At 56.6% G+C, this 9,677-nt stretch overlaps 19 non-coding genes and 11 pseudogenes across 19 annotated transcripts; all 30 read right to left on the bottom strand.

Moving 5' to 3' along the window:
• Positions 1-3,627: 3,627 nt before the first annotated feature.
• LOC137557546 (5S ribosomal RNA) lies at positions 3,628-3,746 on the bottom strand (annotated as a pseudogene).
• Positions 3,747-3,829: 83 nt separating this feature from the next.
• On the bottom strand, positions 3,830-3,948 carry LOC137557374 (5S ribosomal RNA; annotated as a pseudogene).
• Positions 3,949-4,031: 83 nt separating this feature from the next.
• LOC137558070 (5S ribosomal RNA) lies at positions 4,032-4,150 on the bottom strand (annotated as a pseudogene).
• An 83-nt stretch (positions 4,151-4,233) lies between these two features.
• On the bottom strand, positions 4,234-4,352 carry LOC137555458 (5S ribosomal RNA). The gene has a single exon (XR_011028142.1). It is a non-coding gene; the product is annotated as a 5S ribosomal RNA (ribosomal RNA).
• An 84-nt stretch (positions 4,353-4,436) lies between these two features.
• LOC137555457 (5S ribosomal RNA) lies at positions 4,437-4,555 on the bottom strand. Its single transcript, XR_011028141.1, has one exon. It is a non-coding gene; the product is annotated as a 5S ribosomal RNA (ribosomal RNA).
• Positions 4,556-4,638: 83 nt separating this feature from the next.
• Positions 4,639-4,757, bottom strand: LOC137555456 (5S ribosomal RNA). Its single transcript, XR_011028140.1, has one exon. It is a non-coding gene; the product is annotated as a 5S ribosomal RNA (ribosomal RNA).
• An 83-nt stretch (positions 4,758-4,840) lies between these two features.
• LOC137555455 (5S ribosomal RNA) lies at positions 4,841-4,959 on the bottom strand. The gene has a single exon (XR_011028139.1). It is a non-coding gene; the product is annotated as a 5S ribosomal RNA (ribosomal RNA).
• An 83-nt stretch (positions 4,960-5,042) lies between these two features.
• On the bottom strand, positions 5,043-5,161 carry LOC137555453 (5S ribosomal RNA). The gene has a single exon (XR_011028137.1). It is a non-coding gene; the product is annotated as a 5S ribosomal RNA (ribosomal RNA).
• Positions 5,162-5,244: 83 nt separating this feature from the next.
• On the bottom strand, positions 5,245-5,363 carry LOC137555452 (5S ribosomal RNA). Its single transcript, XR_011028136.1, has one exon. It is a non-coding gene; the product is annotated as a 5S ribosomal RNA (ribosomal RNA).
• An 83-nt stretch (positions 5,364-5,446) lies between these two features.
• LOC137548450 (5S ribosomal RNA) lies at positions 5,447-5,565 on the bottom strand (annotated as a pseudogene).
• Positions 5,566-5,648: 83 nt separating this feature from the next.
• LOC137558583 (5S ribosomal RNA) lies at positions 5,649-5,767 on the bottom strand (annotated as a pseudogene).
• Positions 5,768-5,851: 84 nt separating this feature from the next.
• LOC137557736 (5S ribosomal RNA) lies at positions 5,852-5,970 on the bottom strand (annotated as a pseudogene).
• Positions 5,971-6,053: 83 nt separating this feature from the next.
• Positions 6,054-6,172, bottom strand: LOC137555451 (5S ribosomal RNA). The gene has a single exon (XR_011028135.1). It is a non-coding gene; the product is annotated as a 5S ribosomal RNA (ribosomal RNA).
• An 83-nt stretch (positions 6,173-6,255) lies between these two features.
• Positions 6,256-6,374, bottom strand: LOC137555450 (5S ribosomal RNA). Its single transcript, XR_011028134.1, has one exon. It is a non-coding gene; the product is annotated as a 5S ribosomal RNA (ribosomal RNA).
• Positions 6,375-6,458: 84 nt separating this feature from the next.
• On the bottom strand, positions 6,459-6,577 carry LOC137555449 (5S ribosomal RNA). Its single transcript, XR_011028133.1, has one exon. It is a non-coding gene; the product is annotated as a 5S ribosomal RNA (ribosomal RNA).
• An 83-nt stretch (positions 6,578-6,660) lies between these two features.
• On the bottom strand, positions 6,661-6,779 carry LOC137558389 (5S ribosomal RNA; annotated as a pseudogene).
• Positions 6,780-6,862: 83 nt separating this feature from the next.
• On the bottom strand, positions 6,863-6,981 carry LOC137555447 (5S ribosomal RNA). Its single transcript, XR_011028131.1, has one exon. It is a non-coding gene; the product is annotated as a 5S ribosomal RNA (ribosomal RNA).
• An 83-nt stretch (positions 6,982-7,064) lies between these two features.
• On the bottom strand, positions 7,065-7,183 carry LOC137555446 (5S ribosomal RNA). The gene has a single exon (XR_011028130.1). It is a non-coding gene; the product is annotated as a 5S ribosomal RNA (ribosomal RNA).
• An 83-nt stretch (positions 7,184-7,266) lies between these two features.
• Positions 7,267-7,385, bottom strand: LOC137558313 (5S ribosomal RNA; annotated as a pseudogene).
• An 83-nt stretch (positions 7,386-7,468) lies between these two features.
• LOC137555445 (5S ribosomal RNA) lies at positions 7,469-7,587 on the bottom strand. Its single transcript, XR_011028129.1, has one exon. It is a non-coding gene; the product is annotated as a 5S ribosomal RNA (ribosomal RNA).
• An 83-nt stretch (positions 7,588-7,670) lies between these two features.
• Positions 7,671-7,789, bottom strand: LOC137558582 (5S ribosomal RNA; annotated as a pseudogene).
• An 83-nt stretch (positions 7,790-7,872) lies between these two features.
• On the bottom strand, positions 7,873-7,991 carry LOC137555444 (5S ribosomal RNA). The gene has a single exon (XR_011028128.1). It is a non-coding gene; the product is annotated as a 5S ribosomal RNA (ribosomal RNA).
• Positions 7,992-8,074: 83 nt separating this feature from the next.
• Positions 8,075-8,193, bottom strand: LOC137555443 (5S ribosomal RNA). Its single transcript, XR_011028127.1, has one exon. It is a non-coding gene; the product is annotated as a 5S ribosomal RNA (ribosomal RNA).
• Positions 8,194-8,276: 83 nt separating this feature from the next.
• LOC137555442 (5S ribosomal RNA) lies at positions 8,277-8,395 on the bottom strand. Its single transcript, XR_011028126.1, has one exon. It is a non-coding gene; the product is annotated as a 5S ribosomal RNA (ribosomal RNA).
• An 83-nt stretch (positions 8,396-8,478) lies between these two features.
• LOC137555441 (5S ribosomal RNA) lies at positions 8,479-8,597 on the bottom strand. The gene has a single exon (XR_011028125.1). It is a non-coding gene; the product is annotated as a 5S ribosomal RNA (ribosomal RNA).
• Positions 8,598-8,680: 83 nt separating this feature from the next.
• On the bottom strand, positions 8,681-8,799 carry LOC137558388 (5S ribosomal RNA; annotated as a pseudogene).
• Positions 8,800-8,882: 83 nt separating this feature from the next.
• Positions 8,883-9,001, bottom strand: LOC137555440 (5S ribosomal RNA). Its single transcript, XR_011028124.1, has one exon. It is a non-coding gene; the product is annotated as a 5S ribosomal RNA (ribosomal RNA).
• Positions 9,002-9,084: 83 nt separating this feature from the next.
• On the bottom strand, positions 9,085-9,203 carry LOC137555439 (5S ribosomal RNA). The gene has a single exon (XR_011028123.1). It is a non-coding gene; the product is annotated as a 5S ribosomal RNA (ribosomal RNA).
• An 83-nt stretch (positions 9,204-9,286) lies between these two features.
• LOC137558312 (5S ribosomal RNA) lies at positions 9,287-9,405 on the bottom strand (annotated as a pseudogene).
• An 83-nt stretch (positions 9,406-9,488) lies between these two features.
• LOC137555438 (5S ribosomal RNA) lies at positions 9,489-9,607 on the bottom strand. Its single transcript, XR_011028122.1, has one exon. It is a non-coding gene; the product is annotated as a 5S ribosomal RNA (ribosomal RNA).
• Positions 9,608-9,677: the final 70 nt, after the last annotated feature.

Here is a 9,677-nt window from a genome sequence, read left to right as displayed (position 1 = left end):
GAACGCAATCCACAAACAGAACCAGGAGCAGGGTAACTACCTCAGCACGGGTGGTCACGGTACGCGCAACCTACCAAAACGTGCTGGAAAGCTGACTAACTGCACACAGGATATAAACAGTTTGTGTACGTATACATCAGCGACACTGATGTATTAACGTAACACAAATACAAGGTAAATAATAAACGTGCTGGTATGCATATATATTGGCAATGAACCAATATATGATGCAAAGACCAGCAAAGTATCTTTATAACAAGAAACACGATCGGGGGCTAAAGCGACAGCAAGACAGGCTTAAGCTGAAGCTATGAAAACCCAAGGAAACCCTGCAGGAAGCAGATCTTTATACTGAGGTCATCCAATGGGAGCAGACATGCAGATTCCCACACAGGTGAATGATAATCAGTCACAAGCTGACAGCAGGGAAAGACAGACAAAGCTATGCAACTTGCATGGAAATAGATCAGAACTGCCTGAGCTGCAGCACTACTTCCAGCAATAGCTGCTGCAGCAGCGATCATTACACTCAGGCAGGGTGTAGTAGGCTCTGGAGGTGTAGAGGTTAAGATAGTAGTTACGGAAGACCATGTTGATCTCCGGGGGCAGACTATGGATTGCACCGGTATCATCAGTGATGAGAGGGATGCTGACTTTGGATGTCTCCTCCCTAGCCAACCAGGCCAGCAGGCTACCGCACTTATTGCCCTGCTCGAAAATGCGGTGGGTTTGTCTAAGGAGAAATTTTTTAGTGAGGTCCACCTCCAGCAGATTCACTTTCACCTGAGCAGATCTCCATCGCTTAAATGAAGCTGATGAGGGACTGCGGGCAAAGTTCATCTCCTCTGATTTTGCGGATTCCTCAGCCTGGGTGAGTGAGAGTTTCCTCCCCTCCCTGGTTTTTTTAATTGTTGACCTGTAAATCCCTCTAATATAGGCTTTTGAAGCATCCCAGACCATATTTTTAGAAGAGGTGTCCTTGTTAATATTCCAGTAGTTAAGGAGTTCAGTGTGTATCTCCCCCCCTACCTCCTCGTCCTGGATCCAATACGCAGACACCCTCCAGGCGGCCAGAGACCGCGCACTCCCCGTGGTAAGGGATAGCATGACAGGTGCGTGATCAGAGATGGCCCAAGGGAGGCGATCAATGTCCCCAACCACCCGGAGGACGTCCTGGGAAACAAAGAAATGGTCTAGCCTGGACATAGTATTATGTGAAGAAGAGTGACATGTGAATCCCTGTGCCGAAGGGTGCTTCCATCTCCACACATCTGTGAGGGCAAAAGCATCTGCCCAGTTGCACAGTTCTGGTGAGTATCTACCCGTCGCTGGTAGTCTGTCAGTTACTGACATGGTTAAATTAAAATCTCCGGCTATGATTACTCTAGCGGACGGATATTGAGCTATTAGAGGCATGAGATCATGTAGGATAGTGGAGTCGGCAGGGGGAGGGAGATACACACTCACAATCACATATTCCATCCTCTGTATATTTGCATGAAGGAGTACAAATCTGCCATGAGGGTCAATTTTGAGTGAAAGGGTCTCAAATACCAGGCTTTTGTTGATTAGTATGCAGACCCCTCTAGAATATGTAGAGTAGGTTGCATGATAATGTGCTGCAACCCAAGGCTTTTTAGCTGTGAGGACTCGACTGCCCTGGAGATGCGTCTCTTGAAGCAGGCACACATGAGGTTTGTGTTGCTTCAAATAATTAAAGATAAGAGAACGTTTGACTTTGTTGTTAAGGCCTCGAACGTTCCACGTAAGGATAGAAAGCCGCTGGGTGTCAGCCATTAATATATATTTGGAGAGATGTATTCATAGAGGGGGTGGACCCCCGTGGCAGAATAAAATTGAACGACACAATGCACCGAAGTAACCCCTTAAACACCCACCCTGTATTCCCCCCAAACAATGAGAATACTTTATACCCGTAACCCCATACAACCAGTTGCATGACAAAAATCTTGGTCTTCTGTCTCCGACACTGTAGACATTAACCTGTGCATTAACTAAAACAGATAGCTCAAAGCAGATAAGCGATACTTAATAGGGAAACGCTGTGGGACACCAGTCCAGTACAGAGGGGTCAGTGTGCTTTGACCGAGTCAGGTAAAAGACTCGGATACCCCTGCTACCTAATCTTTCGCAGTGCAGGATCCAGGCCCCGGCTAGCCCAGGGTGCCATAGAGATATGTCCGCCATCTTAGAAATGGGGCCTAGTAGAAGTAGAAGCGGGTGTCTGGTACAACACCTCAGGGTGATCATAGGCAGAGTCTACCAGCAATTGTTATTTGGGAAGGAGAAAACGAGAGGGGCCAGGAGAAGTAAAAGATGAAGATAAACAGGTGGAAAATCTCAGGGTCCTATAAGGAAATGTTCCAACAGGATATTGTAAATATTCCCTAAGCCTCCTCTCAGAGCGGCAGCTCAGGCCAAAACAAGGGGTGCAGGCCCGTCTAGTCAGAGTCCGCAACCCGGCGGATTAACGTATAACAGGTAGGTAAACGAAAACAGTACCTATCTTGGTAAGGTTTCCACCCAATCAGCGACCTCTTTTGGGGTAGAGAAGAGGTGGACGGTCCCTCCATGTTCCACCCGCAGCTTTGCCGGGAAGATTGTGGCATATTTTATTTCTTTATCTCTTAAGGTTTTCCGGACAGCTTCGAAAGACTTTCGGAGGCGTTGAGTCTCGGCGGTGAAGTCGGGGAAGATAAGGAGGGTCGTATTTTCATATTCAAGGTCTCCGACCCGGCGAGCCTCTCTCAGGACCAAATCCCGATCTCGGAAATTGAGTAGGCGGAAGATGAAAGGCCTCGGCCTTGCACCGAGTGGGAGCCGTTTAGCTGGTATGCGATGGGCGCGCTCGACCACAAACTGCCGAGAGAAATCCGCCTCTGGGAGCAGTTTCCTAAGCAGGGCCTCAGTGAAGGTCGTGGTGTCCTCCCCTTCAGCGCCCTCCGGCAGTCCCACGATCCGGAGATTGTTGCGGCGGCACCTGTTCTCCGAGTCCTCTGCTCTAGTCTCCAGTGTACGGACTCTTTTCAGGAGAGATTGGACGTCGGCCTTATTTGAGGCTGTGGCCGTTTCCGTGGCCTCGACTCTCACCTCCACCTCCGTCAGGCGGCCCCGGATCTGGACCAGGTCCTGCCGTATTAGGCCCGTATCTGAGTGGACCTGGTCAATTTTGGCAGAGAGCTTCTCATCCAGCTTGGCCAGGACCTCTAGGAGGGAGGGATAACCATCCTCGACCTCCGGCGCCATAGTTTGTATTGCTTTGCTGCGCTTCTTAGTAGCAGGCGCCGGGCGTGGGGTTGCTGTTATAGCCACGGGGTCTCCGGACTCCTTTTTTTTCTTTCCCGGTGACATACAGAAGTGTCCGCTGGGTCTCACTCGAGCAGGGTGTCGTGTGTAAAGAGTGGTTAGAGCTATCCAGGATAATATAGCAGTATTCTACAGCGGAGACTCGGGAGGCACGTCTGTTCACTCCGCCATCTTGGTCACGCCCCCGGGCGCTTTCGGCTTAGTGTGGCCGCAGGCAAACTCCAAGGCTCCGTTTCGGCGCCTTGAAGGTGAGGCTTCCCACGCGTGCTCATAGCCATTGGGCCTCAAACCCAAAAAAAACGCCTGCAGCACCTGGGGTTCACAGCCGGTCTCCCATGCAGCTACTAACCAGGCCTGAAGCCGCTTAGCTTCCGCGATCTGACGAGAGCGGGCACTTTCGGCTTAGTGTGGCCGCAGGCAAACTCCAAGGCTCCGTTTCGGCGCCTTGAAGGTGAGGCTTCCCACGCGTGCTCATAGCCATTGGGCCTCAAACCCAAAAAAACACCTGCAGCACCTGGGGTTCACAGCCGGTCTCCCATGCAGCTACTAACCAGGCCTGAAGCCGCTTAGCTTCCGCGATCTGACGAGAGCGGGCGCTTTCGGCTTAGTGTGGCCGCAGGCAAACTCCAAGGCTCCGTTTCGGCGCCTTGAAGGTGAGGCTTCCCACGCGTGCTCATAGCCATTGGGCCTCAAACCCAAAAAAACGCCTGCAGCACCTGGGGTTCACAGCCGGTCTCCCATGCAGCTACTAACCAGGCCTGAAGCCACTTAGCTTCCGCGATCTGACGAGAGCGGGCGCTTTCGGCTTAGTGTGGCCGCAGGCAAACTCCAAGGCTCCGTTTCGGCGCCTTGAAGGTGAGGCTTCCCACGCGTGCTCATAGCCATTGGGCCTCAAACCCAAAAAAACGCCTGCAGCACCTGGGGTTCACAGCCGGTCTCCCATGCAGCTACTAACCAGGCCTGAAGCCGCTTAGCTTCCGCGATCTGACGAGAGCGGGCGCTTTCGGCTTAGTGTGGCCGCAGGCAAACTCCAAGGCTCCGTTTCGGCGCCTTGAAGGTGAGGCTTCCCACGCGTGCTCATAGCCATTGGGCCTCAAACCCAAAAAAAACGCCTGCAGCACCTGGGGTTCACAGCCGGTCTCCCATGCAGCTACTAACCAGGCCTGAAGCCGCTTAGCTTCCGCGATCTGACGAGAGCGGGCGCTTTCGGCTTAGTGTGGCCGCAGGCAAACTCCAAGGCTCCGTTTCGGCGCCTTGAAGGTGAGGCTTCCCACGCGTGCTCATAGCCATTGGGCCTCAAACCCAAAAAAACGCCTGCAGCACCTGGGGTTCACAGCCGGTCTCCCATGCAGCTACTAACCAGGCCTGAAGCCGCTTAGCTTCCGCGATCTGACGAGAGCGGGCGCTTTCGGCTTAGTGTGGCCGCAGGCAAACTCCAAGGCGCCGTTCCGGCGCCTTGAAGGTGAGGCTTCCCACGCGTGCTCATAGCCATTGGGCCTCAAACCCAAAAAAACGCCTGCAGCACCTGGGGTTCACAGCCGGTCTCCCATGCAGCTACTAACCAGGCCTGAAGCCGCTTAGCTTCCGCGATCTGACGAGAGCGGGCGCTTTCGGCTTAGTGTGGCCGCAGGCAAACTCCAAGGCTCCGTTTCGGCGCCTTGAAGGTGAGGCTTCCCACGCGTGCTCATAGCCATTGGGCCTCAAACCCAAAAAAACGCCTGCAGCACCTGGGGTTCACAGCCGGTCTCCCATGCAGCTACTAACCAGGCCTGAAGCCGCTTAGCTTCCGCGATCTGACGAGAGCGGGCGCTTTCGGCTTAGTGTGGCCGCAGGCAAACGCCAAGGCTCCGTTTCGGCGCCTTGAAGGTGAGGCTTCCCACGCGTGCTCATAGCCATTGGGCCTCAAACCCAAAAAAACGCCTGCAGCACCTGGGGTTCACAGCCGGTCTCCCATGCAGCTACTAACCAGGCCTGAAGCCGCTTAGCTTCCGCGATCTGACGAGAGCGGGCGCTTTCGGCTTAGTGTGGCCGCAGGCAAACTCCAAGGCGCCGTTTCAGCGCCTTGAAGGTGAGGCTTCCCACGCGTGCTCATAGCCATTGGGCCTCAAACCCAAAAAAACGCCTGCAGCACCTGGGGTTCACAGCCGGTCTCCCATGCAGCTACTAACCAGGCCTGAAGCCGCTTAGCTTCCGTGATCTGACGAGAGCGGGCGCTGTCGGCTTAGTGTGGCCGCAGGCAAACTCCAAGGCTCCGTTTCGGCGCCTTGAAGGTGAGGCTTCCCACGCGTGCTCATAGCCATTGGGCCTCAAACCCAAAAAAACGCCTGCAGCACCTGGGGTTCACAGCCGGTCTCCCATGCAGCTACTAACCAGGCCTGAAGCCGCTTAGCTTCCGCGATCTGACGAGAGCGGGCGCTTTCGGCTTAGTGTGGCCGCATGCAAACTCCAAGGCGCCGTTTCGGCGCCTTGAAGGTGAGGCTTCCCACGCGTGCTCATAGCCATTGGGCCTCAAACCCAAAAAAAACGCCTGCAGCACCTGGGGTTCACAGCCGGTCTCCCATGCAGCTACTAACCAGGCCTGAAGCCGCTTAGCTTCCGCGATCTGACGAGAGCGGGCGCTTTCGGCTTAGCGTGGCCGCAGGCAAACTCCAAGACTCCGTTTCGGCGCCTTGAAGGTGAGGCTTCCCACGCGTGCTCATAGCCATTGGGCCTCAAACCCAAAAAAACGCCTGCAGCACCTGGGGTTCACAGCCGGTCTCCCATGCAGCTACTAACCAGGCCTGAAGCCGCTTAGCTTCCGCGATCTGACGAGAGCGGGCGCTTTCGGCTTAGTGTGGCCGCAGGCAAACTCCAAGGCGCCGTTTCGGCGCCTTGAAGGTGAGGCTTCCCACGCGTGCTCATAGCCATTGGGCCTCAAACCCAAAAAAACGCCTGCAGCACCTGGGGTTCACAGCCGGTCTCCCATGCAGCTACTAACCAGGCCTGAAGCCGCTTAGCTTCCGCGATCTGACGAGAGCGGGCGCTTTCGGCTTAGTGTGGCCGCAGGCAAACTCCAAGGCTCCGTTTCGGCGCCTTGAAGGTGAGGCTTCCCACGCGTGCTCATAGCCATTGGGCCTCAAACCCAAAAAAAACGCCTGCAGCACCTGGGGTTCACAGCCGGTCTCCCATGCAGCTACTAACCAGGCCTGAAGCCGCTTAGCTTCCGCGATCTGACGAGAGCGGGCGCTTTCGGCTTAGTGTGGCCGCAGGCAAACTCCAAGGCGCCGTTCCGGCGCCTTGAAGGTGAGGCTTCCCACGCGTGCTCATAGCCATTGGGCCTCAAACCCAAAAAAACGCCTGCAGCACCTGGGGTTCACAGCCAGTCTCCCATGCAGCTACTAACCAGGCCTGAAGCCGCTTAGCTTCCGCGATCTGACGAGAGCGGGCGCTTTCGGCTTAGTGTGGCCGCAGGCAAACTCCAAGGCTCCGTTTCGGCGCCTTGAAGGTGAGGCTTCCCACGCGTGCTCATAGCCATTGGGCCTCAAACCCAAAAAAACGCCTGCAGCACCTGGGGTTCACAGCCGGTCTCCCATGCAGCTACTAACCAGGCCTGAAGCCGCTTAGCTTCCGCGATCTGACGAGAGCGGGCGCTTTCGGCTTAGTGTGGCCGCAGGCAAACTCCAAGGCTCCGTTTCGGCGCCTTGAAGGTGAGGCTTCCCACGCGTGCTCATAGCCATTGGGCCTCAAACCCAAAAAAACGCCTGCAGCACCTGGGGTTCACAGCCGGTCTCCCATGCAGCTACTAACCAGGCCTGAAGCCGCTTAGCTTCCGCGATCTGACGAGAGCGGGCGCTTTCGGCTTAGTGTGGCCGCAGGCAAACTCCAAGGCGCCGTTTCGGCGCCTTGAAGGTGAGGCTTCCCACGCGTGCTCATAGCCATTGGGCCTCAAACCCAAAAAAACGCCTGCAGCACCTGGGGTTCACAGCCGGTCTACCATGCAGCTACTAACCAGGCCTGAAGCCGCTTAGCTTCCGCGATCTGACGAGAGCGGGCGCTTTCGGCTTAGTGTGGCCGCAGGCAAACTCCAAGGCTCCGTTTCGGCGCCTTGAAGGTGAGGCTTCCCACGCGTGCTCATAGCCATTGGGCCTCAAACCCAAAAAAACGCCTGCAGCACCTGGGGTTCACAGCCGGTCTCCCATGCAGCTACTAACCAGGCCTGAAGCCGCTTAGCTTCCGCGATCTGACGAGAGCGGGCGCTTTCGGCTTAGTGTGGCCGCAGGCAAACTCCAAGGCGCCGTTTCGGCGCCTTGAAGGTGAGGCTTCCCACGCGTGCTCATAGCCATTGGGCCTCAAACCCAAAAAAACGCCTGCAGCACCTGGGGTTCACAGCCGGTCTCCCATGCAGCTACTAACCAGGCCTGAAGCCGCTTAGCTTCCGCGATCTGACGAGAGCGGGCGCTTTCGGCTTAGTGTGGCCGCATGCAAACTCCAAGGCGCCGTTTCGGCGCCTTGAAGGTGAGGCTTCCCACGCGTGCTCATAGCCATTGGGCCTCAAACCCAAAAAAACGCCTGCAGCACCTGGGGTTCACAGCCGGTCTCCCATGCAGCTACTAACCAGGCCTGAAGCCGCTTAGCTTCCGCGATCTGACGAGAGCGGGCGCTTTCGGCTTAGTGTGGCCGCAGGCAAACTCCAAGACTCCGTTTCGGCGCCTTGAAGGTGAGGCTTCCCACGCGTGCTCATAGCCATTGGGCCTCAAACCCAAAAAAACGCCTGCAGCACCTGGGGTTCACAGCCGGTCTCCCATGCAGCTACTAACCAGGCCTGAAGCCGCTTAGCTTCCGCGATCTGACGAGAGCGGGCGCTTTCGGCTTAGTGTGGCCGCAGGCAAACTCCAAGGCGCCGTTTCGGCGCCTTGAAGGTGAGGCTTCCCACGCGTGCTCATAGCCATTGGGCCTCAAACCCAAAAAAACGCCTGCAGCACCTGGGGTTCACAGCCGGTCTCCCATGCAGCTACTAACCAGGCCTGAAGCCGCTTAGCTTCCGCGATCTGACGAGAGCGGGCGCTTTCGGCTTAGTGTGGCCGCAGGCAAACTCCAAGGCTCCGTTTCGGCGCCTTGAAGGTGAGGCTTCCCACGCGTGCTCATAGCCATTGGGCCTCAAACCCAAAAAAACGCCTGCAGCACCTGGGGTTCACAGCCGGTCTCCCATGCAGCTACTAACCAGGCCTGAAGCCGCTTAGCTTCCGCGATCTGACGAGAGCGGGCGCTTTCGGCTTAGTGTGGCCGCAGGCAAACTCCAAGGCGCCGTTCCGGCGCCTTGAAGGTGAGGCTTCCCACGCGTGCTCATAGCCATTGGGCCTCAAACCCAAAAAAACGCCTGCAGCACCTGGGGTTCACAGCCAGTCTCCCATGCAGCTACTAACCAGGCCTGAAGCCGCTTAGCTTCCGCGATCTGACGAGAGCGGGCGCTTTCGGCTTAGTGTGGCCGCAGGCAAACTCCAAGGCTCCGTTTCGGCGCCTTGAAGGTGAGGCTTCCCACGCGTGCTCATAGCCATTGGGCCTCAAACCCAAAAAAACGCCTGCAGCACCTGGGGTTCACAGCCGGTCTCCCATGCAGCTACTAACCAGGCCTGAAGCCGCTTAGCTTCCGCGATCTGACGAGAGCGGGCGCTTTCGGCTTAGTGTGGCCGCAGGCAAACTCCAAGGCTCCGTTTCGGCGCCTTGAAGGTGAGGCTTCCCACGCGTGCTCATAGCCATTGGGCCTCAAACCCAAAAAAACGCCTGCAGCACCTGGGGTTCACAGCCGGTCTCCCATGCAGCTACTAACCAGGCCTGAAGCCGCTTAGCTTCCGCGATCTGACGAGAGCGGGCGCTTTCGGCTTAGTGTGGCCGCAGGCAAACTCCAAGGCGCCGTTTCGGCGCCTTGAAGGTGAGGCTTCCCACGCGTGCTCATAGCCATTGGGCCTCAAACCCAAAAAAACGCCTGCAGCACCTGGGGTTCACAGCCGGTCTACCATGCAGCTACTAACCAGGCCTGAAGCCGCTTAGCTTCCGCGATCTGACGAGAGCGGGCGCTTTCGGCTTAGTGTGGCCGCAGGCAAACTCCAAGGCTCCGTTTCGGCGCCTTGAAGGTGAGGCTTCCCACGCGTGCTCATAGCCATTGGGCCTCAAACCCAAAAAAACGCCTGCAGCACCTGGGGTTCACAGCCGGTCTCCCATGCAGCTACTAACCAGGCCTGAAGCCGCTTAGCTTCCGCGATCTGACGAGAGCGGGCGCTTTCGGCTTAGTGTGGCCGCAGGCAAACTCCAAGGCGCCGTTTCGGCGCCTTGAAGGTGAGGCTTCCCACGCGTGCTCATAGCCATTGGGCCTC

Source organism: Hyperolius riggenbachi, chromosome 2 (genome assembly GCF_040937935.1).
Source record: "Hyperolius riggenbachi isolate aHypRig1 chromosome 2, aHypRig1.pri, whole genome shotgun sequence".
NCBI lineage: Eukaryota > Metazoa > Chordata > Amphibia > Anura > Hyperoliidae > Hyperolius > Hyperolius riggenbachi.
The sequence above is the reverse complement of the archived record's forward strand: the minus strand, read 5'-3'. Positions and strand labels throughout refer to the sequence as shown.